General features: G+C 45.8%; 1 protein-coding gene across 2 annotated transcripts in view; it reads right to left on the bottom strand.

Moving 5' to 3' along the window:
• DCAF11 (DDB1 and CUL4 associated factor 11) overlaps positions 1 to 27299 on the bottom strand; it is a 291457-nt gene that overhangs the window by 134626 nt on the left and 129532 nt on the right. The window lies entirely within an intron of this gene.

The raw sequence follows: 27299 nt of genomic DNA, 5'->3' as shown, positions 1-27299 counted from the left end.
GTGATTGATGACTCATCAGCAGGAAATGAGTCATCCCAGGCAGGTACAAAAGCCACACCCAAGCCAGCATCCAGAGTGAGAGCAGCCCAGCCACTGTGAGGAGCACTGTGAAGGAGCAGCATCATCTGAGCCACCATGGAGCCCCAAGGTCCTGGAGCAGAGAAGCAGAAGAGGAAGCGCAAGCTCAAATTTAGTGAGCAGGAGCTGGAGATCCTAACAGAGGAGGTGGTGAGGAGCCATGACCGCCTGTTTGGCAAATCCTCCCTCCAGGTGCCAGAGAGCGAGAAGAGGAGACTCTGGCTGGACATCCAAACAAAGATTTGCGCCATTGGAGTGGTCCAGCGCTCCATAGATGAAATCAAGAAGCGCTGGTATGACCTGCGGTCCCGGGCAAAGGAGAGGGTGGCAAGGCGACTTGCGAGGCCAGGAGCACAGGAGGTGGACCACCAACGGAGCCACCTGCCACACCACTGGAGGACCTGGTGGAATCAACCCTCCTACCAGAAGCAGTGACAGGGGTCACTGACATAGTCCACTCCACATCTCATTAGCAGCCAAAACATGCATTATGGGAGTCGCGGTGCACAAACTAGAACAGACAGTGGCATGATAATGTTAGCAAGCATAGGGACACCCAAGGTAACACAACACACACTACACCATGTACAGCAGTATGTATAGTATTATTGCCATTTCTGGACAGATAATGTAACATACAGAACTGACATGCTGCATATTGTTGTTGCAGGTGGGCCTGGCACAGCAGCCACAGCAGAGACGGGTGTAGCGGACACGGACACGCAGCTGCCCTCAGACAACAACACCAGTGGGTCCAGCAATATTCCTACTGTGCGCCGCAGGCCTAGGCCGTTACCACTACCGGACCTTAGTGGTGACTCAGATGTGCAGCAGGAGAGTTCCGGCACACCATCCGCATCCGGGGTCCGCAGCCAGGTACCGGAGGACAGGGGTCCTGCAGCGCGTCGTCCACGTGCCCCAGTGTCACTACAGCAATTGCAGGAGGCAGCTGAGGGTACATCCCTGTTCGGTGGACTGGAGGCTGCAATGTTGCAGCAACAACGGCAGCAAAATAGAAGGATCCAAAGTTTGCACAGGAGCCTCAGAGTCCACAATCGGAACACGGTCGGACTGCATCGGAGACTGGACACCCTCAATGAGAACATAAACCAGCTGCGTGAGGGACAGTTACAGGCCTCCCAGGACACTCGTGAGTTGACAACTGCTGTGCGTGACCTGTGCGAGGAGCTGCGACAAGAACGCCTGAGTAGACGCAGACATGAGCACTGATTCCGCACCATGTTTGCGACATACTGCCGGTCATCCAATCGCATGGCCAACTCCACCGCCCTCATTGCCCGTCGTGCTGTGGCGGCCCAGGTTGAGGCTTCACACACCAGTAGGGATGTGGTCCAGGCCCTTGTGCAGATCACCACTGTGATCGAACAGGTATTGGGACAGAGGTCGGCCACTCCGAGTGAGGTTGCCTTGGGTGACACGGAGGATACCTCAAGCCTCAGCAGTGTGCACCTACCAGCTCCAGACCACAGACAGCGCAGTGCCAGGCGCAGCACTGCCACAGAGCCTGACATTCAGGGTGCCAGTGATGCAACTGGGCACCCCAGTGGTATGCGAGAGAGGAGGATGTGACTTCTGCCTCATTGACTCTGGTGTCCCCACTATGGAGTAATAGTGTGGGACTCTGTTCATTTTCGTTTTGACAATCCCCCTTTTATTTTACACATCACAATTCTGAACCTGCCGTAAAGAAATACATTTTATTTCTCACTATAGCTACAGTAGTCAGTAGAGTTTGATTGTACATACTCACGTCTGGAATGGTTGTGTGTGATGTCAGCAGGCCTTTGCCGTCCCTCTGCTGCACTGGTCCTGTCTGCTGGCTGTAGAGGTGGTATGGGATCGTCATCCTCAACTGATTCGGTGTCACTGATTTCTATAGGTATGCCCCTGGTTGTAGCTATATTGTGCAAGATTGCACAAGTAGCCACTATTCTACCTGGCCACGAGATCAGTTATGATGTAGGTGGCATTGCATATCTCCTGTTTATTCATGGGATGTTGGTGTTTACGGTTTCGGTACACATATTCTGTGACTGATGGTGGACACATTGCCACATGTGTGCCATCTATGGCACCTAGGACGTGGGGGAAGTGTGCAATTTGATAAACGTAAATTTTTGTCTGCTGTATTTCCTGTGGGGTGTGGGGGAATCGGATGTACTGTTGGAGTTTGCTTAGCATGGCGTTGATAAATGCATTGACAAATCAAGAGAGGGTGCTCTGTGTGACCCCCCCAGCCGCTGCTATGACCCCTTGATAGCTCCCTGAGGTAAGTAGGTGGAGGGTGCATGATACCTGCACATGGGTGGGTATGCTATGTGTCCTTAGTGTTCTGCGCTGCAGTATGGGTTGTAGCTCAGCTATGAGATCATGAATCATGGCTGAGTTCACCCTATACCTCTCAAATATGTCCTCCTCTGTCAGGTCAAATAGTGTAATGCGCCCTAGAAATGCGCTCCTGTCTCCTCCTCCCTCTCCTCAAACATGCCAGGATCCTAATCCTCCTCGCCATGACGTAGAGTGCAGCCATTGTGGTTGGGGGTCTGAGGAATTCTGGGCCACTTCATATAGGTTGCACCTGGTTACCACCTGCTTTCACTTAGTGGTATTTTGCATGTGCGAAATGCCATTCTGCGAAAAATCGCTAATTGCGATTTTTTGATGCATCTCTTTGCGATTCGGATTTTGCGATTCGCATTTTGCTCCTAGCAATTTCCTACTGGAAATACCGAATCGCAAAATGCGACTCGCAAAACCAAGTCGCAACGCAAGAAATCGCAAATTTTGCGATTTCTTATTTTTGGTCTGCGAATGCCTTCCATGCATCGCAGACCACGTTTTTGCATTCGCAAACGGCCGATTTTTGCGATTCGCACCATTTGAGAGTGCAAAAACTTTTCATACATTTGGCCCCAAGAGTTGTCTTTTGGCTTTAACGTAGCATGCTTGGATGCATCTTACTATCCATCTTGCTAATCCTTGTTTTGAAATGGGGTTACCAGTATGAGGTTTTTGAAAAGCTACAAATAGCTCTTTAGTTTTTCTGAATGGTTTTGTTCTATCTATATAGTACATTAGTGCTCTTTTAATGTCTGATGTATGTAGAGCTCTTTCTGCCGCAGAATCTGGCTGTGGGAAGAAGACTGGTAGTTCCACTGTTTGATTAATATGAAAAGGTGATACGACCTTTGGTAGAAATTTAGGGTTAGTTCGTAGTACAACTTTATGTTTGTGTACTTGTATGAATGGTTCTTCAATAGTGAAAGCTTGAATTTCACTGACTCTTTGCAATGATGTAAATGCGACTAGGAAGGCAACCTTCCATGTTAAGAATTGCATTTGACATGAGTGCATAGGTTCAAATGGTGGGCCCATAAGTTTGGTAAGCACTATCTTTAAATTCCAAGAAGGAACTGGAGGCGTTCTGGGTGGAATGATGCAGTTTAAGCCTTCCATGAAGGCTTTCATAACTGGAACTCTAAATAAATAACTGTGCTGTACATTTTTCAAATATGCTGAAATTGCAGTAAGATGTATATCTTTATGGAAGAGAATGCTAAATATGCTTTTTGTAAATGAAGAAAATAGCATACAATAACTTGTATTGATGCTGTAAGAGGGGCAATGTGTTTAGATTGACAGTAATATACAAACCTTTTCCACTTGTTGGCATAGCACTGTCTAGTAGTGGGTTTTCTTGCTTGCTTAATCACTGCCATACATGCTGATGGCAGTTGTAAATACCCAAATTCTATGACCTCAGGAGCCAAATTGCCAGATTGAGTGTGTTGGGATTTGGGTGCCTGATCTGCCCTTTGTTTTGTGTCAACAGGTCTGTTTGGGTGTTTGGAGTGTGATACTACCAGCAGGTCTAACAATGTTGTGTACCACGGTTGACGTGCCCACGTTGGTGCTATGAGTATCATATTGAGTGTGATTTGCAGCAATTTGTGGACTACAAATGGAATGAGTGGGAGAGGGGGAAAGGCGTAAGCAAATATACCAGACCAATTGATCCATACAGCATTGCCCTTGGATAGGGGATGTGGGTGTCCGGATGCAAAGTTTTGGCATTTTGCATTTTCACTTGTGGCAAACAGACCTAAGTTTGGTGTTCCCCATTGTTGAAAGTATTTCTGAAGTACTTGAGGGTGAATCTCCCACTCGTGTGTTTGTTGATGATTTCTGTTGAGAACATCTGCCAATTGGTTGTGTATTCCTGGAATGTATTGTGCTAACAGGTGAATGTGGTTGTGTATTGCCCATTTCTGAATGTTTTGAGCTAGGAGGGAGAGTTGGGACAAATGTGTCCCTCCCTGTTTGTTTAGGTAATACATGGTGGTCATGTTGTCTGTTTCGATCAGGACATTCTTGTGAGTGAGAAGAGGCTGAAAAGCTTTTAGTGCTAGGAAAACAGCTAACAACTCTAAGGGATTTATGTGTAGCTGTTTGTGTTGGGCATCCCATTGTCCTTGGATGTTGTGATTGTTGAGGTGAGCTCCCCAGCCAATCATTGATGCATCAGTTATAATTATGGTCTGAGGCACAGAGTCTTGAAATGGCCGCCCTTTGTTTAAATTTGTGGAATTCCACCACTGAAGGGACATGTATGTTTGGTGGTCTATCAACACTAGATCTTGAAGTTGGCCGTGTGCTTGTGACCATTGTTGTGCAAGGCACTGTTGTGAGGGCCGCATGTTTAGTCTTGCATGTGGAACAATTGCAATACATGATGCCATCATTCCGAACATTTTCATGACAAACCTGACAGTGTACTGTTGACTTGTCTGTATCTGTGCAATTATATTTTGGAATGCTTGTATTCTTTGCGTATTTGCACTTGCTAGCGCTTTTTGAGTATTTAGTATTGCCCCTAAATACTGTTGTATTAGTGTAGGTTATAGTTGCGACTTTTGGTAATTTACTGAGAACCGTAGCGTGTGCAGGGTCTGTATTACGTAATGCGCATGGTTTTGACACTGCGTATGACTGTTTGATTTTATTAGCCAATCGTCTAGATATGGAAAGATATGTATATGTTGTCTCTTTAGGTAGGCTGCGACTACCGCTAGGCACTTTGTGGATACCCTTGGAGCTGTTGTTATTCCAAAGGGTAGCACTTTGAACTGATAGTGCTTTCCTTGAATGACAAACCGGAGATATTTTCTGTGCGCTGGATGGACGGGTATATGAAAATACGCATCCTTGAGATCTAATGTTGCCATGAAATTGTGTATTTGGAGTAATGGGATAACATCCTGGAGAGTTACCATGTGAAAGTGTTCTGACAGGATGTAAAGCTTGAGGGACCTGAGATCTAATATTGGCCTTAGGGTGCCATCTTTTTTGAGAATGAGGAAATACTGTGAGTAAACTCCCGTCCCTACTTGATTTTGTGGCACGGGTTCTATTGCTTGTTTGAGTAATAGATTTGACTTCTTCCTGTAACAGAGTGATGTGTTCTGTGGATAGTTTGTGTGGTTTTGGTGGAATGTTTGGTGGAGTTTGTATCAATTCTAGGCAATACCCATTGCGGATAATTGATAATACCCAATTGTCTGTGGTAATGTTTTACCAATTGGCGTGGAAATTTTGCAGTCTCCCTCCCACGAGGGAGGTGTGGTGTGGAAGGGGATGAAACAAGTCACTGTTTACTGTGTTGTGATGTTTGTTTAGGTGTTTGATATTTCCCTCAACCTCTGGGGTACTGGCCTCTATATGTGCTCTTAAAACCACCTAATTGGTATAGAGTTTGGTAGACCGGTTTTGGCTGCGATGTAGATGCCTCTGCAGTTTGAGCCCTAAATCCACCTCTAAACTAGGATTTCTGAAAGGATCCCCTGTATTGTGTGGTGTATAGTGCACCCATCGCTTTTGCGGTGTCGGAGTCCTTACCCATTTTTTCAATTGCACTGTCCACCTCTGGGCCGAAAAGCAGTTTTTTGTTGAACAGCATATTCAACACTGCTTGTTGGATTTCGGGTTTGAACCCCGTGGACCTAGGCCATGCATGCCTTCTGATTGTGACAGCAGTGTTAATGCTCCTGGCTGCTGTGTCTGCTGAGTCTAGGGCCTGGTTGTTGGTGATGGCTTGCCCTTCCTCCACAATCTGCTGTGCCCTCTTTTGATGTTCCTTGGGGAGATGCTGAATTATATTTTTCATCTCGTCCCAAAGGGCACTGTCATAGCTGGCCAACAATGCCTGAGAGTTGGCTATTCTCCATTGGTTGGCTGCCTGGGATGCCACTCTCTTCCCTGCAGCATCAACTTTTCTACTTTCTTTGTCTGGTGGGGGTGCATCACCTGACGACTGTGAGTTTGCCCTCTTCCTGGCAGTACTTACCACTACTGAGTCTGGAGGGAGTTGCTGAGTTATATAGGCAGGATCAGAGGGAGGTGGCTTGTATTATTTTTCTACTCTGTTATTATCCTTGCTTTGACAGGCTCGCTAAATATTTGATCAGCATGTTTTATCATGCCCGGGAGCATAGGGAGCGACTGGTATGTTGTGTGTGTGGAGGAGAGTGTACTAAACAAAAAATCGTCCTCCAAAAATTGTTCTCCAACGGTTCAGTGTGCATGGTAACAATATGGTATGCTGCAGCCCTAGCTAACACTTGATTGTATCCTGTACTATCCTCAGGTGGTGAAGGCTTAGAGGGATAGCAATCAGGGTCATTGTGGGGAATGGGGTCTGGCTCATTAAGATCCCATGGGTCCACATTGTCTTGCTGCGAGTCAAATGAATGTGATGGTGACTGCATTGGTGTAGGACTGATGGTAGGAGAGATATGCAGGTGTGGAAAGTGAGGAGGAGAATGAAGAGGAGAATGAGGGGGAATAAATTGAGGAGGCGGAGGTCTCTCCTTTGTCTTTGGCACTTTAGCTGGAGGCTGTGTAGTGTCCAATTCCTCCTGAAAGGCTAATTTCCTCTTAGGTTTTAGAGGAGGTGCTGGTAAAATTCTGCCAGTTTCTTTATGGCTATGAATCCTGGCTTGCCTTTTATCCATAACTTCCAGTATTGTCTGTATTTGGAAGTCCTCCTCAGTAGCTTATTGGCTTTCTTTGAGTGTCTTAGTAAGTCCATGCTCCTCAGTGTAACCTGCTCTTTTCGTCTCCGAAGCTGGCTTTTTCGGTATCGTAAAAGATGGCATTGTGGATAGCCTCAGCTCCGAAAGGGATTTCCGAAATTTCGACTTGGAAGAGCAGTGTTTGCTCGAGTCGAAGACAAAGGTTTTGGTCGACTCCGATGGCTTCGGAGGAGAGACCTTTTTTTGGTGCCGAACCGGGGGTTTGGTCACCGGGTGTCTTCTTTTGGGTCGAACCATGGCTTCCGGCAGTGGCATCCCCAAGGCCTTATATTTCGGTTTAGATGGTACAGGGGCAGGCGTACTCACGTTCTGTTCTGCCGTGACTGTCTTCCTCGGATTCCTGGTCAGAGTCGGATCCTCAAACGGAGACTGTGGTCCCCATGATCTCTTCCTCCTCGACGTCGAGATGTTCAGAGCTTTTTGACGCCATCTCGAGCCTTCGTGCTCTTCTGTCCTGAAGTGTCTTTTTTGATCGGAAGGATCGGCAGGCCTTGCAATTTTCTTCCAGATGATCTGGGGAAAGGCTAAGATTACAGATGAGGTTTGGTCTGTATAAGGGAATTTGGCGGGGCACCGAAGACCGAATCGGAATGGAGTCCGATCCATGAGTGTTCCACACGGTCGGCCCGAGCAGGCCCGAGATGGGCACGTGCGCCCCGAAGGGCGAGTAGAGATGTATGTTCCGACTGTACTGAAGTGTCGATAGAAGATGTAACGCGATCGATACAATACCATTAAGAAATTAAGCGTTTTCAAAGTTTGCCGAATCGAACTATCAGAACGAAAGGAAACACGTCTGAACCCGATGGCAGAAAGAAAACAATCTAACATGGAGTCGATGGCCATGCGCAATGGAGCCGAAGAGGAGTCACGCGATCCCGTGACTCGAAAACACTTCCTCAAAGAAAAACAACTTGTAACACTCCGAGCCCAACACTAGATAGCAGAAGTATATGCACAGCATGTGTATCTGAAACACATGCCATCGAACATATATATATATGGAAAATGTCACTTACCCAGTGTACATCTGTCCGTGGCATGTTCCGCTGCAGATTCACATGCTATGCATAGTCCTGCCATCTAGTGTTGGGCTTGGAGTGTTACAAGTTGTTTTTCTTCAAAGAAGTCTTTTCGAGTCACAGGATCGAGTGACTCTTCCTCTTCGGCTCCATTGTGCATGGGCAGCGAGTCCATCGTAGATTGTTTTCCCGCAGAGGGTAAGGTAGGAGTGATAGAGTATAAAGAAAAAAGATGTCCATACAAATGGAATGGAGATATATATACATATGTACAAATGAATGTTTTAACTTAAACGGCTACAGGCTCCCGGGGAGGCGGGAGGACGCATGTGAATCTGCAGCGGAACATGCCACAAACAGATGTACACTGGGTAAGTGACATTTTCTGTTCGATGGCATGTGTAGCTGCAGATACACATGCTATGCATAGACTACAAAGCAGTTTTGCCTCCCATAAGCGGTGGTCAGCCTGTAGGAGTTTAAGTTCTTTGAAATAGTGTTCTTAGTACAGCCTGTCCTACTGTGGCTTGGTAAATGTATGAGGTGTTGACCAAGTAGCTGCTTTACAGATTTCTGTCATTGGTATATTTCCTAAAAATGTCACTGTTGCTCCTTTTTTCCTGGTGGAATGTGCTTTAGGTGTTACTAATAGCTGTCTTTTAGCTTTTAGGTAACATGTTTGGATGCATTTTACTGTCCATCTAGCTAGTCCTTGTTTTGAGATAGGATTACCAGTATGTGGTTTTTGTAACACCCTAAATAACTGTTTGGTTTTTGTAAATGATTTAGTTCTATCAATGTAATACATTATAACTCTTTTAAATATCCAATGTATGCAGCGCTCTTTCTGCTACAGACTCTGGTTGTGGGAAGAAGACTGGGAGTTCCACTCCAATGAAACAGTGATATCACCTTTGGTAGACATTTTGGGTTTGTCCGAAGTACAACTTTATGTTTGTGTACTTGTATGAAGGGTTATTCAATAGTGAAAGCTTGGATTTCACTAACTCTCCTTAATGAAGTAATTGCAGCTAGGAATGCAACTTTGCATGTTAGGTATTGAATCTGACATGAATGACCAGGTTCAAATGATGGACCCATGAGTGGTGTGAATACAATATTTAGATTCCATAAAGGCACTTAGGGTGTTCTTGGTGGTATGATGCGTTTTAGTCCTTCCATGAAGGCTTTGATAACAGGGACTCTAAATAGAGAGGTGTGTCGTATATTTTGCAAATACGCTGAAATAGCAGTGAGATGTATTTTGATGGACGAGAAGGCTAAATTTGCTTTTTGCAGATGAAGCAAGTAACCTACAATGCCTTGTATTGATGCTGAAAGAGGGGCAATCTGTTTAGATTTACAGTAAAACACAAACCTTTTCCATTTGTTCGCATAACACTGCCTGGTAGTGGGTTTTCTAGCTTGTTTAATTACTTCCATACATTCTGTTGGAAGATGTAGATATCCAAACTCTAAGACTTCAGGAGCTAAATCGCTAGATTGAGTATTGCTGGATCTGGAGCCTGATCAGTGGTCTGTTTTGTGTTAACAGATCTGGTCTGTTGGGGAGTTTGATATGTGGTCCTACTGACAGATCTAACTGTGTCGTGTACCATGGTTGGCGTGCCCGCGTTAGTGCTATAAGTAGGAGTTTGAGTTTGTTTTGACGCAGTTTGTTGACTAGAAATGTAATGAACGGGAGAGGGGGAAAAGTGTAAGCAAATATCCCTGACCAGTTGATCCATAGCGCATTGCCCTTGGATAGAGGGTGTGGGAACTTGGATGCGAAGTTTCGGCATTTCGCGTTTTTTCTGGTGGCGAATAGGTCTATGTCTGGTGTTCCCCAGTGATGAAAGTATGTGTGAAGCACATGGTGATGAATTTCCCACTGGTGTGTTTGTTGATGATCTCGGCTGAGAACATCTGCTAATTGGTTGTGTATCCCTGGAATGTATTGTGCTATTAGGTGAATGTTGTTGTGTATTGCCCAATGTCAAATCTTTTGTGCTAGAAGGGACAGTTGCGATGAGTGGGATCCTCATTGTTTGTTTAGGCAATACATTGTAGTCATATTGTCTGTTTTGATCAGAATGTGTTTGTGAAAGAGAAGAGGTTGAAAGGCTTTGAGCGCTAGGAATATGGCTAGCAATTCTTGGTGATTTATGTGAAGTTGTTTGTGTTTGGTGTCCCATTATCCTTGAATGTTGTGATTGTTGAGGTGTGCTCCCCATCCAATCATTGATGCATCTGTTGTAAGTGTGGTTTGAGGCACAGGGTCCTGAAATGGCTGCCCTTTGTTTAAATTTGTGGAATTCCACCACTGAAGTGATATGCATGTTTGGCGGTCTATCAACACTAGATCTTGAAGTTGACCGTGTGCCTGTGACCATTGTTTTGCAAGCCACTGTTGTAAGGCCCGTATGTTTAATCTTGCATTTGAGACAATGGCGATGCATGATGCCATCATGCCCAACAGTTTCATTACAAATTTCACTGTGTACTGTTGGTTTGACTGAATTTGTGCTAATACATTGTGGAATGTTTGTACTCTTTGTGGACTTGGGCTTGCAAGTGCTGTTTGCGTATTTAGTGTGGCTCCTAAATACTTTTGAAATTGCACAGGTTGCAAGTGGGATTTTTGGTAGTTTATAGAGAACCCTACAGTGTGTAGGGTTCGTATTACATAATGTGTATGGTTTTGACACTGTGTATGACTGTTGGATTTTATTATGGAAAGACATGGATGTGTTGCCTTCTTAGGTAGGCTGCAACTACCGCACGCATTTTGTAAATACCCTGGGAGCTGTTGTTATCCCGAAGGGTAACACTTTGAACTGGTAATGTTTTCCCTGTATTACAAACCTGAGATATTTTCTGTGCGCTGGATGGATGGTTATGTGAAAATACGCATCCTTGAGGTCTAATGTTGCCATGAAATCTTGTTGTTATAGCAGTGGGACTACATCCATGTGAAAGTGTTGTGATAGGATGTAAAGATTGAGAGTTTTGAGATCTAGTATTGGTCTCAAGGTTCCATCTTTTTTTGGGAATAAGGAAGTACAGGGAGTAAACCCCTGTTCCTATTTGATCTTGTGGTACACGCTCTATGGCTTGTTTGAGTAATAGTGACTGTACTTTTTTTTGCAACATGGAGATGTGTTGGGAGGAGAGTTTGTGTGGTTTTGGAGGTATATCTGGGGGAATTTGTTCCAATTCTATGCAGTAACCATTGCGGATAATAGACAATACCCAGTTGTCTGTTGTAATGGGTAACCAATTTTTGTGGAACGTTTGCAGTCTTCCTCCCACAGGTGAAGTGTGATGGGAGAAGATGTGGAGCGAGTCACTGTTTTGGCTGTGAGGCTTGCTTTGCTGGTGGATATTTTCCCCTACCTCTCGGGAATTGGCCTCTGTAAGTTCCTCTAAATCCACCTTGTTGGTATTGAGGCTGGTAAGATGACTTGGATTGTGAGGTGGATGGCTCAGATGTTTGTGCTCCAAAACCACCCCTGTATTGAGGTATTCAAAATGAACCTCTGTATTGCCTAGTATACAGAGCACCCATGGCTTTAGCGGTGTTGGAGTCTTTCTTTATCTTTTCAATGGCCGTATTAACTTCAGGACCAAAAAGCTGTTTCTCATTGAATGGCATATTAAGGATGACCTGCTGGATTTCGGGCTTAAACCTTGACGACCGAAGCCATGCGTGTCTCCGAATAGTAACAACAGTATTGATTGTCCTAGATGCTGTGTCTGCTGAGTCTAGGGCTGACCTAATCTGGTTGTTAGTAATAGCCTGCCCTTCCTCGACTATTTGCTGTGTCCTCTTTTGCTGATCTTTGGGGAGATGCTGGATGATAGCTTTCATCTCGTCCCAGTGGGCCCTATCATACCTAGCCAGTAGTGCTGGGGAGTTGGCTTTTCTCCATTGATTGGCTGCTTGTGATGCTACTCTTTTGCCAGCAGCACTTAATTTCCTGCTCTCCTTGTCTGGTGGTGGTGCATCACCAGATGACTGAGAGTTGGCCCTTTCCCTTGCTGCACTCACAACTACCGATCCAGGAGGCAGTTGTTGAGTAATTAATGCCGGGTCAGAGGGAGGTGGTTTATATTTTTTCTCCACTCTGGGAATGATGATCCTGGCCTTGACTGGCTCTTGAAAAATTTGATGTGCGTGTTTTAACATGCCTGGAAGCATGGGAAGGGACTGGTAAGTAGTGTGAGTGGAGGAAAATGTATTAAAAAGAAAATCATCCTCAAAGGGCTTGGTGTGCATGGCGACATTGTGGTATGATGCCGCCCTAGCCAGAAATTGAGTGTATACAGTGCTATCTTCTGGTGGTGATGGTTTGGAAGGATAGCAGTCTGGGCTGTTATCGGAAATGGGATCTGGATCATAGAGATCCCATGGGTCGACATTGTCGTGTTGTGAATCTACAAAGTGTACAGGAGACAGTGCAGGTGTAGGAGTAGTAGGTGGAGCGACAATCAGGTGAGGAGAATGAGAAGTTGGCTGATGAGGTGAAAATTGCAGAGGTGGAGACTTTTGCTTAGGCCTTGGCACTTTAGCTGGTGGCTGATCAGTGTCCAATTGTCCTTGAAAGGCTAGCTTCCTCTTAGTCTTCAGAGGAGGTGCAGTTATAATCTTGCCAGTGTCTTTATGAATATGAATTCTGGCCTGCCTTTCATCAATGTCCTCCATTTGTATGAGCTCCTCCGAAAATCTATGGCTTTCTTTAAGTTGTTTCGAAAGTCCATGCTCTTCTGTGTAGATGGGTCTTTTCGGCTCCAAAGCCAGTTTTCTCTGGATCGAAAGGCCGGGAGTGGATGTTGGCCTCAGCTCCGAAAGGGAGTTTCAAGGCTTTGTCTCGATGGGTCAGTGTTTGCATGTTTCAGAGCCTGTGCTTCGGCTCGAGTCCGAAGGCTTCGGTGGCGTGGCCTTTCTCGGTGCTGAAGTTGTTGCTTGGTCACCGGAGGTCTTTTTGCGGGTGGAGCCATGGCCATCTGGCAGTGGCGTTCCCGAGGCCTTGTGTTTGGGCTTGGATTGGACAGGGTCAGGCGTACTCACTTGCTGTGCTGCCAATGACCGGTCTGTCCTCCCCGGACTCCTGTTCGGAATCGGACTCTCAGACGGAGACTGCGGTGTGCATAATCTCCTCTTCCTCCACGTCGAGACGTTCGGTGATTCTCAACGCCATTTCCAACCTTCACACTCTTCTGTCTCTAAGAGTCTTCTTCGAGTGGAAGGATCTGCAGGCCTCTCAATGGTTAGGAGATAGAAAAAGATTACAGACGAGATGTTGGTCTGTATATGGGAACTTGGCGTAGGACAGAGGCGAAATGGGGTCCGGTCCATGAGGCTTCCACTCGGTCGGCCCAACCAGGCCAGAGTTGGGCACAGGTGCCCTGAAGGGCGAGTAAAGAAGTTGGATCCGCCGGTACCGAAGTGTCGATGATAGATGATACGCGATCGAAACAATACCGACGAATTAGAGAGTTTTTAGAACTTTTCCGACTCGAACTACCGGAGCTAAAAGAAACATGTCCAAACCCAATGGCGGAAAGAAAGCAATCTAAAATGGAGTCGATGCCCATGCGCAATGGAGCCGAAGAGCAGGAGTCACTCAATACTGTGACTCGAAAACACTTCTTCGAAGAAAAACAACTTGTAACACTCCGAGCCCAACACTAGATGGCAGGACTATGCATAGCATGTGTATCTGCAGCTACACATGCCATCGAACATATATACATATATATAATAATTTATTAAAATCAAAGTCATAAACAAAACTTTAAAAATTATTCATTTTTTTAATGGTGAGATTCCTTGCATTAAATGGGCCTGTACATGTTTCTAAGGTTGAGTCTCACCCACTTACCATATAGATGTACAACAGTTGTCTGCATTTGTGAACAAATGTATCTCAGGAAATCTCCATTGCAAAAGACATTATGAAGCACTTAGTCAGTTTAATACCCAGTCTTTGTTTTCTCGAAATGCTGATGGAATCTGCTTCTAACATCTGAAATCCCAGGAAATCGACTGCTGTAATAGTGAGAACTATGGCATTGAGTAAGCTCCAGACAGTCTGAGCTTCAAGAGACCAAGGGCCAGATGTATCAAAGTGTTTTGCGAACGGAAAAATTGCATTTTGATATGGAACAAATCCAATTTGCGATTCGGTAACTTGTTACCAAATCGCAAATTGGAATTGCGACTACATACCAATTCGCTATTAGGAAGGGGCGTGTCAAGGGTGTCCATTCCTAATACCAAATCGCAGAGGTATGCATGATTGTTTTGTGGACGCGAATGCGGTCGCAAAACAATCGCATTTACCACCAATTTCAAAATGGTGGTAACCCATTCGCAAAGGGGAAAGGGTCCACTAGGGACCCCTTTCCCTTTTGTGAATGCATGCAAAACATTTTTTAAGAGCAGGCAGTGGTACTACTGACAACTGCCTACTCTTAAAAAATGAAAAGAAAACCTCATTTTTAAACGCATCCCGTTTTCCTTTAAGGAAAATAGACTGCATTTTTTTTAAAAAAGATTACTTTACTGAAAAGCAATCACAGACATGGTGGTCTGCTGAGCCCAGCATGCCACCATCCCTGTGATTGTAGCCATTTGCAATGGCTTGCAAATTGCAACCTACCTCATGAATATTAATGAGATAGGTCCATTTGCGAGCCCTTGCAAATTGCAATATGAAACTTCTGGAGTTTCATAAATTCCAATAGTGATTACTTAATTGCGATTCGCAAAAAATCGCAATTAGGTAATCGCAATTGGATAAAATGATACATCTGGCCCCAAATTCTGAATAGAGATGCTCACTGCTTGTTCAGATCAAGTTCTTTAATGCTTGTTCAGATAATGATTTAATATTGTATTGTCTGTTTGGACTAACAGTGTTTTTGGATATATACCTGGAATGAAAGAATTGCAGGCCAGGTAACTGCCATCAGCTCCAAGATGATGATATAATAAGACTTCTTGCTCTCTGAACAATTGCCTTGAATGTGCAGTTGTCTGCTGTGCACTACCCATCCCAGAAGAGAACATTTGTCAGTGTTGTCTGTAAAAGCCTTGGGGCCTGTTGCCTTCTATGGATTAAAACCTCCCTTGAAGATTTTGAGTATAAGGGCAGAGCTATAAAGAAACTGACTACTGGTGCATCAAAACTAAGGCCTTGAAAGGAGAGTCTTCCCCCAGAAATCAGTTCGCAAAGCGGGGAGGATGGGTAGGTTGGTAAGGAATCTGCAACTACAATATGTCTCCACCAGATAAGGCATTATCGAAGCTAAGTAACTTGTTCATCTGATAGAGAATTCTACTTCCAGATTCCTTACCTTTCAACAGGTACCCAAGCACTACCATCTCTGGAGGTGGGTCTCGGACCAAGTTCATACCAGAAAGTCCTGCAGGACCGAGCGGGCAAAGTGCCCGTTCCTCCAGACTTGACTGCTCGAGCAGTAGTGTTTGGTAAACATGTGCAGGGATTGCCACATGGCCGCCTGGCAGATATCAAGGACTCACACTCCATGCGCTAACATAGTGGTTGCTGCTTTGGCTCTGGTAGAATGTGCACACAAACCATCAGGTGTTTGCTTCTTAGACAGGGCATAGCAGATCTTTGTACAGAGTACGATCCATCTGGGTATTGTCTGCTTCTGCACTGCCCTATGTTTCTTCGCACCCACATAATCGACAAAGAGTTGATTGTGCGCCCAGAACTCTTTTGTATGATCAAGGTAGAACGTCAATGCTCTTTTTGGGTTCAGGTGGTGAAGCCTCTCCTCTTTGTCAGAGAGATATGGGGGTACGTAAAAAGTCAGCAAGGTGATGGATTGGCCTACCTGAAAGAGCGTAACTACTTTTGGCAGGAAAAAATGGCCTAGTGCGAAGCACCATTTTGTCAGGATAGATAGAAAGGTATGGAGGCTTTGATGAGAAAGTCTGCAGCTCACTCACTCTGCGGGTAGGTGAAATGGCCACAAGGAAGGCAGTCTTTAAAGTGAGAAGCTTGAGAGGACAATTGTGGAGAGGCTCAAGAGGAGCAAACATGAAAAAAGTTTTTACAAAAATTAAATCCTACATATGTGTAGAACCTTGAAGGAACCTATGTACAATAGGGGGCTTACACAAAGAAGGTTGATCAGGCAACTTCAAAAAAGCAAATACTGCAGACAAATAACCTTTGAGAATGCCCATAGCACAGCCCTATTAAGAAAATATAAAAACAGAACCTCAGAGAGAGGGGCAGAAAGGGGATCAACAGACTTGTCTGTACACCATGCCACAAGTTTCTTCCAACAACAGATGTAGAACGTTGTGGTGGAGGGAATCCTGGCTGCCAAGATAATGTTATAGACTTCAAGCGGAAGGTCAAAACCTGTCAACTGTTGCAGCTCAATCTCCATGCGAGAAGGCAGCGAGTGGACACGTTTGAGTGCAGATCCCTCCCCTGCTGCTGCAACAGATGATTCTTCCAAAGAGGCAGTCTGATCGGAGGATCGGTGGACATGTTCAACAGTTTGGGATACCAGATTCTCCTTGCCCAGTCCAGAGCCACAAGGATTATTTGGGCCTGGTCATTCGAACTCTGAGCAGAAGTGGTTTGGACGGAAAGGCATAAAGGAGGCCAAAGTTCGACTCAAGACAAAAAGTGGCTCTGAGTGAGTGCAGTCATGGAAACTTAAACATGCAATACTGCTAACATTGTGCGTTCTCTGCAGAGGCGAACAGATCTAACCAAGGCTCTCCCCACTGCTGAGAGAGACCTTGCGCCACCTCTGGATGGAGACACCATTCGTGATCCAGTAGACATTTTAGTCTGAGTTTGCTGGTCTGGTCTTCAAAGAGCTCGCCAGATGCTGAACCACTAGGGATATGCCCTGCAGTTTCAGCCACATCCAGAAGTGCAGAGCCTGTTGACAAAGGATCCACAACCCCACCACGCCCTGCTTGTTGCAGTACCACATGGCGGGATGTTGTCAGTGAACACCTGCACTGTCTTTTCCTTGACAGAAGAAGTGTCGCGTAGGCTCTCATTATTCTAATGAGACTACTGGATTTTGAGCGGCAGGATCGCCCACGGTGTGGGAGACTGAGTCTGACCCACTGCAGGTGACACCTGTTGCTCCAATCCGGGGTTTGCTCCGGCCAACTAGCAGTGCCTCATCTCCACCCAAGGGCAGGGATGACTGGGCAGCCGAGCGCATTATATAACGGGTTTCTCAGGGAAGCCGTGGTCACTCAGGTCTCATCTGTTTCTCTCAGTTACCTTAGTCTCAGATATAAAATGACGAACAGGGGCAGTATATTTTTCAATAATGATTTTAATAAAACATCTGCATCTTAAGATAGCAAAGCATGAGCTGCAATAACCAGGACGACACAGCATGACAGTATTAAAATTGTAACGAGGGGAGTGAAGCATAGAAATAATGCTATCATATTGTCACTACGGTTGATAGACCAACTCCTACCTAGGCTATGATAGAGCACAGCATGTTAAGCTCTAATTCTTCACTTCCGGTTCCCCTGGGAAGACATCATCCCCCATACTTGAGCAAAGGCCTGCTGGCTGCGTTAGCATCTGTAGCGAAGTACTCAGCATTCAGCATCCAGTCGTGGGTCTCTAGCTGGAATCTCCCTCTAACGTGTAAGGGACAAGGAAGTGTTTTTATAACAACACAGCTAATGTCCTGAGAAAATGTCCCTACGTAAGGATGTGTGTTTTCTAAGAATGTTGGAGACTAAACTTCTACCACATTCACCGGCAATGTACCGCACTGTAGCCTTGGAAGAAGCACAGAGTGAGCAAGAATGTCTTGTTTGAGAACAGAGTGCTAGCCTAGGCAAAAACAGTTAGATAAACAGAAAATAAAACAAGACCATGAAAGTGGCCGTTGTAACAATAAAATAAAGCCAAATAAAATATATCTAGGTTAGAGTACACAGCTGCTTGGCCTAGTGGGTTAAAATAACGTGCATGGAGCTATGGCTAAAATGGCTACACAAAAGAAGAAATGCTTTTAATGCCAGCCGGATCGCACAGAGCTCCAAAACAGGTTGATGCGGAGTCTGGGTTCTGCTGAAGACCAGATGCCTCTGATCTCGACCTCTCCCAGACGGCTGTCGCATCTCTGGAGTGACACATCTGTCTCTACTGCCAGATCTGGTTGAGGAGGGGAGAGGGATCTGCCTTTGACCCAGTCGCGGTTTGTAACCCAACCACTGCAGATCTTGCGCAGTTCTCTCCGAGATCTGGACCCTGTCTGAGAGATTCCCAAGATGCGGCACCCACTGGAACTTCAGGTCCCACTGCAGGGCCGGCATATGCCATCTGGCATGTATCACCAGTGGGATGTAGGTGACCATAAGGCCCAGCAGCCTCAGTCATTCTCACCGAAATCCAGGTTAGAGGCTGAAACATCGATATCATAGCCTGAATTTCATGGACTCACCACTCTGGAGAATAAGCCTGAAACTGCACTATGTCCAGCTGAGAGGGAGCCAGGTGCGACTTCGGCACATTTATAGCGAATCCCAGCAAAGGCAGGAGGTCCACCTTAAGTCTGGAGGTTGGAGACGACAGCCTGGGGCGAGCCCACCTTTAATAGCCAGTCATCGAGATAGGGGAAGACTCAAACCCCTGATCTGCACAGATGAGCTGCGACCACCGCCATCACCTTGGTGAACACCAGAGTGGCTTTGGTAAGCCCGAAGGGGAACATGAACATTATGTGTTCTCTGCGGAGGTGAAACGATCTAACAAAGGCTCTCCACACTGCTGAAAGAGACCTTGTGCCATCTCTGGATGGAGACCACCGCCATCACCTTGCTGAACACCAGAGTGGCGCTGGTAAGCCTAAAGGGGAGCATGGTGAACTGAAAGTGCTCACTGGCTACTGTGAACCGCAACTAACATCTGTGGGCAGGCAGGATGGGAATAGGGAAATAAGCCCCTTGCAAGTCCAACGCTACCATCCAGTCTCCTGGGTCAAGGGCAGATAGAACCTGAGCCAGAGTGAGCATTATGAACTTCACCTTCTTGAGGAAGAGGTTTAGGGTCCGAAGGTCTAGAATAGGGTGGAGGCCCTTCTCCTTTTTGGTACCAGAAAATAGCGGGAATAGCAACAACGACCTACTTAAGGCACAGGAGCCCTCTCTATTACGCCCTTTGCCAAGAGAGCCTTGATGTCCTCTTGGAGAAGTGCCAAGTGATCCTATGTCATCCTACCATAGCATGGAGGCATTGATGGAGGGGTAGTCTCGAAGGAGAGGGAGTAGTCCCTTCAGAGTATATGCAAAACCCACCTGTCTAACGTGATGGATAGTCAGCAGAGGAGACAATGGTGAATCTTGCCTACGAATGGCTTCTAGTGGGGAAGAGTCAGAATAGGAAGGTTTGGAGGCAGCTGCTGGGAGAATCCTTGAAGGGTTAGAGCGCTAAGTCTGCTTTCTCTTTGAAGAGATGGGTGCCATCCAAGGGCATGTCCATAAGATCAGCTTGGACATCCCCAGAAAAGCCATACGTCCTCAAGGCCACTGTCGATGATACCACTCTGCATAGTGAGCCGCTGTGTCCAGTCCATATTGGTTCGTGAACGTGGCTGTGCTTTTCCATCAGCAACTGGTTGAGAAAGTACAGCCTAGGCCTCCTCCGGACCTGTGGCACCATTTGAGCAACCGTACCCCACAGTGTGTGGGAACAACGGCCCAAAAGGCATGCAGTATTCACAGACCACAATGCCAGGCTGCCGGAAGAAAACATCTTCCCAAGTGCATCTCTCCTCTTGGATTCCCTATCCAGGAGGGCAGAAGGGAACGTGCTATGGGAGTTGGAGACATGGATAACCAAGCCCTAAGGGGTGGGGTGTTGCATAAGAAAACTTGGATTGCATGGAGCATGGTAAAGCCAGCGGTCAATAATGCTGTTCACAGGAGCCCCTTTGATGGGTTTGGACCAGGTACCCAGTAGGACATCTGTAGGGGCTTCACTGAATGGGAGAAGGGGTTCAGAAGATGGAGCTCCAGGTTTAAGCACCTGTCAAGAGGTTAGTCCTGACTGCCACTGAGGCCAGCTCAAGGTTCAGAACCTCAGCTGCTCTTCTCACCATTTTAAAGTATTACGCTCCCTCCTTTGTAGCTACGGTAAGGGGAGAAATCATGCCAGTATATGAGGAGGCATCCAATCCACTGGCTTCACCCAAGTCTGTACGCCAGTCCAGAGGGTCTTGGAGCTAGTATTCCAGAGGGTCCAGTGACCCCTTCCATTCCTCACTGTAACCTAGAACATAGGAAAGGGGCTCAGGATCCGACTTAGGAGGCAATGCTCCTGCAGGCACTGGAGTTATAAGACAGCCATCTGGCTCAGTGTCGGCAATGAGGATGGGGATGGTGCCGTTGGAGAGTGCCGGCAGCAACGGGAGCACTGGCGTCTGGACCGGCGCTGGGGAAGGTAGAGGTGTCTTGACCAGCGTCGGAACAGATGCGGAATTGGATCATTGGGTGCTCCTTGGTGTCAGAGCCAAAGTCCCCGGCCCATAACCTGAAAGGGCCCCTTCCAACCCGGGGGTGCCCGAAGGCTCTCCAGCGGGGCGGGATTCCTATAAATGAGGGGCAGAACCTCATAGAATTCCTGAAGCTGGGCAGGGGTCATCCTGGAAACTTGGGGAGGTGTGGAGGCGGCTCAGGCGCAGGATCCTTGGAGTGAGGCCTAGAGTGCCAATGATCCCTCGTCTCATCGGCCGATGGATGAGTAGAAGGCGAAACATGCTTTGACTGCTTCTTTTTCTTGTGCTTACCTGAACGTCCTGACAATTTAGAATAGAACAACGATGACTTCGGGCTGGGCGGCCGACTTTCCACATGACCAAGATCTTGACCTGCTAGAAGCCAAGCATTTGGCCGCCAAAAGCTTTTGGGACCACTCCCTCAGAGTCTTAGGATTCATGGCCCAACACTCGGAGCACAACTTAGGGGTAAGGCCGCGCTCCAAACACCAAAAGCGTAAGAGGTGTGGATCCATCACCAACATTGCCTCATGATAGGAACTGCAGCGCTTGAATCCTGTCTTCCTAGATGATATCCTTGTTGCGCCAGGAGTATAGAAACTTGAAAGCATCTCAACAAAAAGTCGGAAAAAAAAGTCAGTCAAAAATTGACTGAGGGGTAGCTCTCTTCAGGTCAGTGCTTGCTGGTGCGGAAAGAAAAGAACTGATGTCAGTGTGGCACCTATATACGACTTGCGATGCCATATCCGGCGCAGACAGTGCCGAGAGCTGATCGTCAGCATTCAACAGTGTGCAGGGGTACTGCTCACAAAAATCTTCCAGATACAGTCCGACGCCTGGGGAGAATTCAAAGGTAAAGGAATCTGTGACAAGAAGTTTGGATCAGATATAAATAAATATATATTTCAAATACCACCATAACTCCACTTTAATTGTGGTTATCCTCCTAGTGACTGTATGATATCCTGAGGAAGCTAGACTGCAACGTTTTAATATTGAAGGGGTCACCCTTATTCCAGAACTATTGTGATCACCTGCCTAGCCCTTATGGTTTAGAAGGAAATATCAGGAGTGCCTTATCCTGGGAAGCAGTCCATTTGCTACAGTGCTCCCCAGTGCCTGTGTAGATACTCCCACCACTGAAAAACCTCTACGGTGACGGATAGATTTTAAGATACAGAGTCACTACGTTTATCTTGGGACACCTGGGGTACATTAGGACACTAGCCAACCAATGTCCCAACCAAGAAGGCTCATGGCTACTAGATTTGGTCACCAGTGACTGAACCCAATGATGCTCAAGCACCAAAAACTGAAAACCAGGTCACTCTCCATCTACACCACTGAACAGCCCTAAAATGAAGAGTTTCTTTCCACAAAAGTGAAATCTTCATTTTTTGGGGTGATGGATCCTTGGCTGTATCTTTACAAGGGACTTTTGTTTTCAATGCCAATATCTAGTTTTTTTTTTAAGAGATCTTTTTATTGCAGGTAAAGCAAACAAAAGAACAGTGACAGTAAACATAATACACTGTAGCACAAAGACAGACATATATCTCCAGTCAGCCTCTAGAAACCCCCGGCCTCTCCACCCATCACCCACAAATTCACAAGGCTGAGTTAGAGTCAATCTCTAGTTTTGGTGTTGAATATTTTACTTACTTGAAAACTAAGTTCATTTCATTAGAAAGATAAGCAGTGACTAGAGAGTGATTTTATCAATATTCCTGAGCGTCGAACCGTAAACCACTTGCTTTAATAAGCTTTGACTAATCTACCCCAATAGCCTGAGAGAGCTAAGTGCTGAAAAAACAGGAGTACTGGGCTATCTATGGTATAACTGTAAGATGGTCCCAGAACTCCAGTGCAAATGACAGTATTTTATTCAACTGAATACTCACTGTACTGGGACATAAAGAAAAGGCCTCACAACAAGCTTTATAAATTACTTCCTGCTTGCCCATGTGAGCACAGCAACAAACATTTGATAGATACATTAATCAGATAACAAATCACAGACTTCTTCTATTAGCAGCTTAAACTGTAACACGCATTGCTAAAGCCAATAGTATACGCAAGCTATTGGCTCTTTCAATTAAATGTAATAAAAGAAAGTGTTATGACGTGACCAGCGCTGGCTGTGTTATAGTGTTTTTTTTAATTGCTGGTGGCATGTACGTCGTAGGGAGGGAGGGTGTGGAGTGCAAAGCACTATGACACAACCAGCAGTGTCTGCGTCATAGCGCTTTTTTGTACCATGTCTGGAGGGTGAGGGTAAGTAACCTTTTGTTCATGCACAACGCTACCACAATTTCTACAGCACTTTCAATTCATGTGACGTGTGCATTTTACAATTTCTTTATATTCGTAATCTTGAATTAAAGATCATTAGACCTGGCACCTCTTGGCATGGTTTCCCTGTACTTTTTGCTTCTGACCTCCTGTTCTTGGACCCTGTGCTGTAATTTGTTTTTGCTGGTTTTGATACTCTGGACACTTTACCACTTCTAACCAGTTCTAAAGTGCAAGTGCTCTCTGTCTAAAGGATATCTATAATTGGTTTTCCATGATTGGCACATTTGGTTTAGTGATAAGTCCCTAGTATAGTGCATCATGTGTGCTTAGGGCCTGTAAATCAAATGCTACTTGTGGGCCAGCAGCACTGACTGTGCCACCCACATGAGTAGCCCTATAAACATGTCTCAGACCTGCCACTGCAGTGTATGTGTGTGCAGTTTTGCACTGCCAATTCGACCTGTCAAGTGTACCCACTTGCCCGGTCCAAACCTTCCACTTTTACTACCTGTAAATCACCCCCAAGGTAAGCCCTAGGTAGCCCCATGGGCAGGGTGCAGTGTATTTAAAAGATAAGACATGTACTGTTATGTTTTACATGTCCTGATAGTGAAATACTGCCAAATTCGGTTTTCGCTATTGCACGGCCTATCTCTCCCATATGTTAACATGGAGACTGCCTTTAAATATCTTTTTAAGTGCAGTTTACCACTGGGAACAGATGGAGATATGGAGTGTGAGGGTCTCTGAACTCATAATCTAAAAATACATCTTTTGGTTAAGCTGGTTTTTAGATTGTCTGTTGGAAAATGCCACTTTTGTAGAAAGTGGGCATTTTCCTGCTTAACCATTCTGTGCCTCTGCCTGGCTGCTGAATACACGTCTGGGTCAGACTGACAGTTGGGCTGTTTGTGAATTCACTGTAGACAGTGACCCAAAGGCAGCTGAGGTGTGTACTGCATATCCTGATGAGTCATCCTGAGCTAGAATGGGAGGAAGGAGCTGACATCTGCAATTGAAAGGACTGTGTCTGTCCCCACAGAATACAGTCTCAACCCACTTGTGTCTGGGGCAGGGCAAGGAAGAGGCAGGGTCTTGTGCACTACAAAGACTTTCCTTTGATGATTGCCTACTTCAAAGGCAGAAATGAGTATAAGTAGTGGACCCAAAACCCCAGACTTTCAGATTACTTCTAGATCAAGAGGAACCTCTGCCAAGGAGAAGAGCTTGATGCTTGAGGAGGACCTGCCACTTTGCCTGTTGTTTTGTTGTGCTGGCCTGCTGCTGCTGCTTCTGCCTGAAGAGGGAAAGGACTGGACTCTGCTTTTTGAAATCCTGCTTGCGAAGTTTCTCCACAGGAATGGACTGGGCTTGCTCCCTGGTCTGAAGTCTAAGGGACATCAAAGACTTCATCTGCCAGTGCCTGGGCTCTTCTGCTGAGAGTCCTGACATACTAAGTGGTGCCAAATCCAGTCTCATGGCCCTCAGAAGTGGAAGCTGGTAACCTGTGAGGGAAAATCCACACACCGCTGTGTGTGTCAGAAAATCTACGCATTGTCTGTCCCACGGCTGAAAATTCAACACAGCGCCTGCCTCGCGGCTGGAGAATTGATGCAGCACCTGTTCTCAAAGCGGACACTTCGCACAAGGCGTCTGAATTTTCCATACATCGACCCTGGGCGTAAAAATCTTCAACATCACTGCACAGACTGGAGGCTGCTTGGCCGGAAATCGACGCATCCCTTACCTGCGTGGAAAGAATTGACGCATCGCTTACCCGGCGGAAAAAGAAACAATGCATGGCCTCACTTGCGTGTAAGGAATAAACGCGTCTCTTGCTTTTCCCACGCATGCTCGCCCATGCAGCTTTATTTTGACCAGGTACTTTGTGCTAAAACAATGCACCCATTGATTTCTATGGATTAAGACTCTTTTTACTTTAAAAATTCATTTCTTTGCTTGTGTATGTTGGATTTTTGTTGTTTTGGTCTTGATGATTTAGATAAATATTGGCTATTTTGCTACATTGGTGTGGAGTCCTTTTGTAGTGTTTTTGCAGTGTTACTGTGTGTGCTTGTACAAATACTTTACACATTGCCTCTGAGATAAGCCTGACTGCTTGTGCCAAGCTACCAAGGGAGTGTGCAGGGTTTATCTCAGCTGGGTATCTCCTTTACACTGACTAGAGTGAGGGTACCTACTTGGACAGGGTATAAACTGACTTCCAACTAGAGACCCCATTTCAACCAAAGATAAATATGAAAAAAGTGTTACATGCCCCTCTGCGTTTTTCAACGGTCTCTTGATTTGCCTTTCACAAACACAAGTTAACCTTTATTTCTTTATAATTTGCATAGGATAATACACACTTTGCAGAATTGTTAAAATCCTGTGTCCACTGGTTAGACTGGGTGTGACACTAACGTGTGGGGAGAGGCAGACTAACAAATATTCGTGGTGCCCTCACTCAAGTGCGGATAGAAACAACCCAGTGCTGTTCCATCACTCATATGTAGACTTCATCTGACACCATTTCCTAATATCTGCAAATGTGGCCTGGTGGCTTCAGGCCTAATCTTGCAAATTGGAGATGTGTTTGAATCAATGCTTCAAACTTTAATTCTGGGCAAATTCCTTTCAATTGCCTGGGCCCTGTCTGTTTATTGAGTTTAACAAATAAATAAACATGCAGTTATACCTTTCAACTAGATGTATTGTGAAAACTTTTTGTCCTAACATTTTCTGAGTTTTCAGAATATCTGTCTCTGTTTTAGGACACTGTTTCATGTGATGAATCACTGTGTTGTACTAACCGTGTGTATTTAGTTTTAAAAACACTGTAAGGCATGATTTTAGCCGAAATTAGATGCTAATTATACTGCAGTACCAGTCTGTGGTGTACTTTACGCTATAATGCTGTAGCTGCGTCATAAGAATTGCAGCCCTCTTTAAAAAGCAGCCCGACACCTGGACCGAAGCACATTGTGCCTCAGAGTTGCCACTCCTCCACCTGGACTCCAGCCCACATCGTACCGTAGTCCGTTTCTCCAGCCCCTTAAAAACCTCACCACAGTTGCGTGTGACAAACCACTTGTCACTGGGTTGCATGTAAGAGGCATCTGGAGGGTGCTTTAAGAGCCAGATTCCTAAGCTAAATAACAAACAAGACATAGCTATGTAAGTCATCGAGCATCACATCAGCGATCCAGCACTTCGTAACTAGAGAGCTGAGTGACATACTCTGACCACCAGAGAAAGCCCTTGTTTGCAAGATTACATTTGTCATAAAATCGCCCTGAGCACTGTTAAGCTTGCATTGCCTTTAACATCTTTATAGTAAGACTGTAAAATAACACGTTTATACGTTTTTATGCCACTACATATTTTCAATGAACCAGAGCATGTTGAGTTTTCATCTCTAAAATCACATTGAAAGTTTTCATTCATTTTATAAACTACACAAGTGACGAGGGCAACAGGCAATGGGGTGGGAGAGAGAAAAAAATTACCTCAATCCAAGCGCAACCAGCGGAAGAACACTAATAAAGAAATCAATCGGTAATTGGTCAATGCCCCATGAAAGGGAGAAGTACAGGAAGGCAAAGTGAAACTGGACGCAATGACCAGACACTATGATCAATGAGAAGCAACAAAATGAGAGTGATGATGAAGCCAACCAATTGCAAGTAAAAGGTGGACTATAGCCCCTCTTTTTAAATATGTACTAATAATTTTTACTTAAAGTAAGGTCTACTGAGGTCAGTACAAGTAGGGATTACAGTCCTCTATTCAAACGTAGTGATATATCAATCAATCAATCACGTAATTTATAAAGCGCGCTTCTCACCCGTCAGGGTCTCAAGGCGCTGGGGTGGGGGTGAGCTACTGGTCGAATAGCCATGTCTTCAGGCGTTTCCTGAAAGTCAGGAGGTCCTGGATCTGGCGTAGGTGGAGCGGTAGGGAGTTCCAGGTCTTGGCGGCTCTTCCTCTGGCAGTGGTGCAGCAAATGAGGGGGACGGAGGCGAGGGCGAGGCTGGCGGACGGGAGTGTGGAAGGTGAGTCCTTCATTGAGGTAGGCCGGACCTGTGTTGTGGAGGGCTTTGTGTGCGTGGGTGAGTAGTTTGAAGGTAATCCTCTTCGATACGGGTAGCCAGTGTAGGTCTCTGAGATGGGCAGAGATGTGGTTGCAATGTGGGACGTCGAGGATAAGTTGGGCAGAGGCGTTTTCGATACGTTGCATTTTCGTTTGTAGTTTGGC

Source organism: Pleurodeles waltl, chromosome 6 (assembly GCF_031143425.1).
Source record: "Pleurodeles waltl isolate 20211129_DDA chromosome 6, aPleWal1.hap1.20221129, whole genome shotgun sequence".
NCBI classification, from domain to species: Eukaryota; Metazoa; Chordata; class Amphibia; order Caudata; family Salamandridae; genus Pleurodeles; species Pleurodeles waltl.
This window is presented reverse-complemented; position numbering and strand designations above follow the sequence as displayed.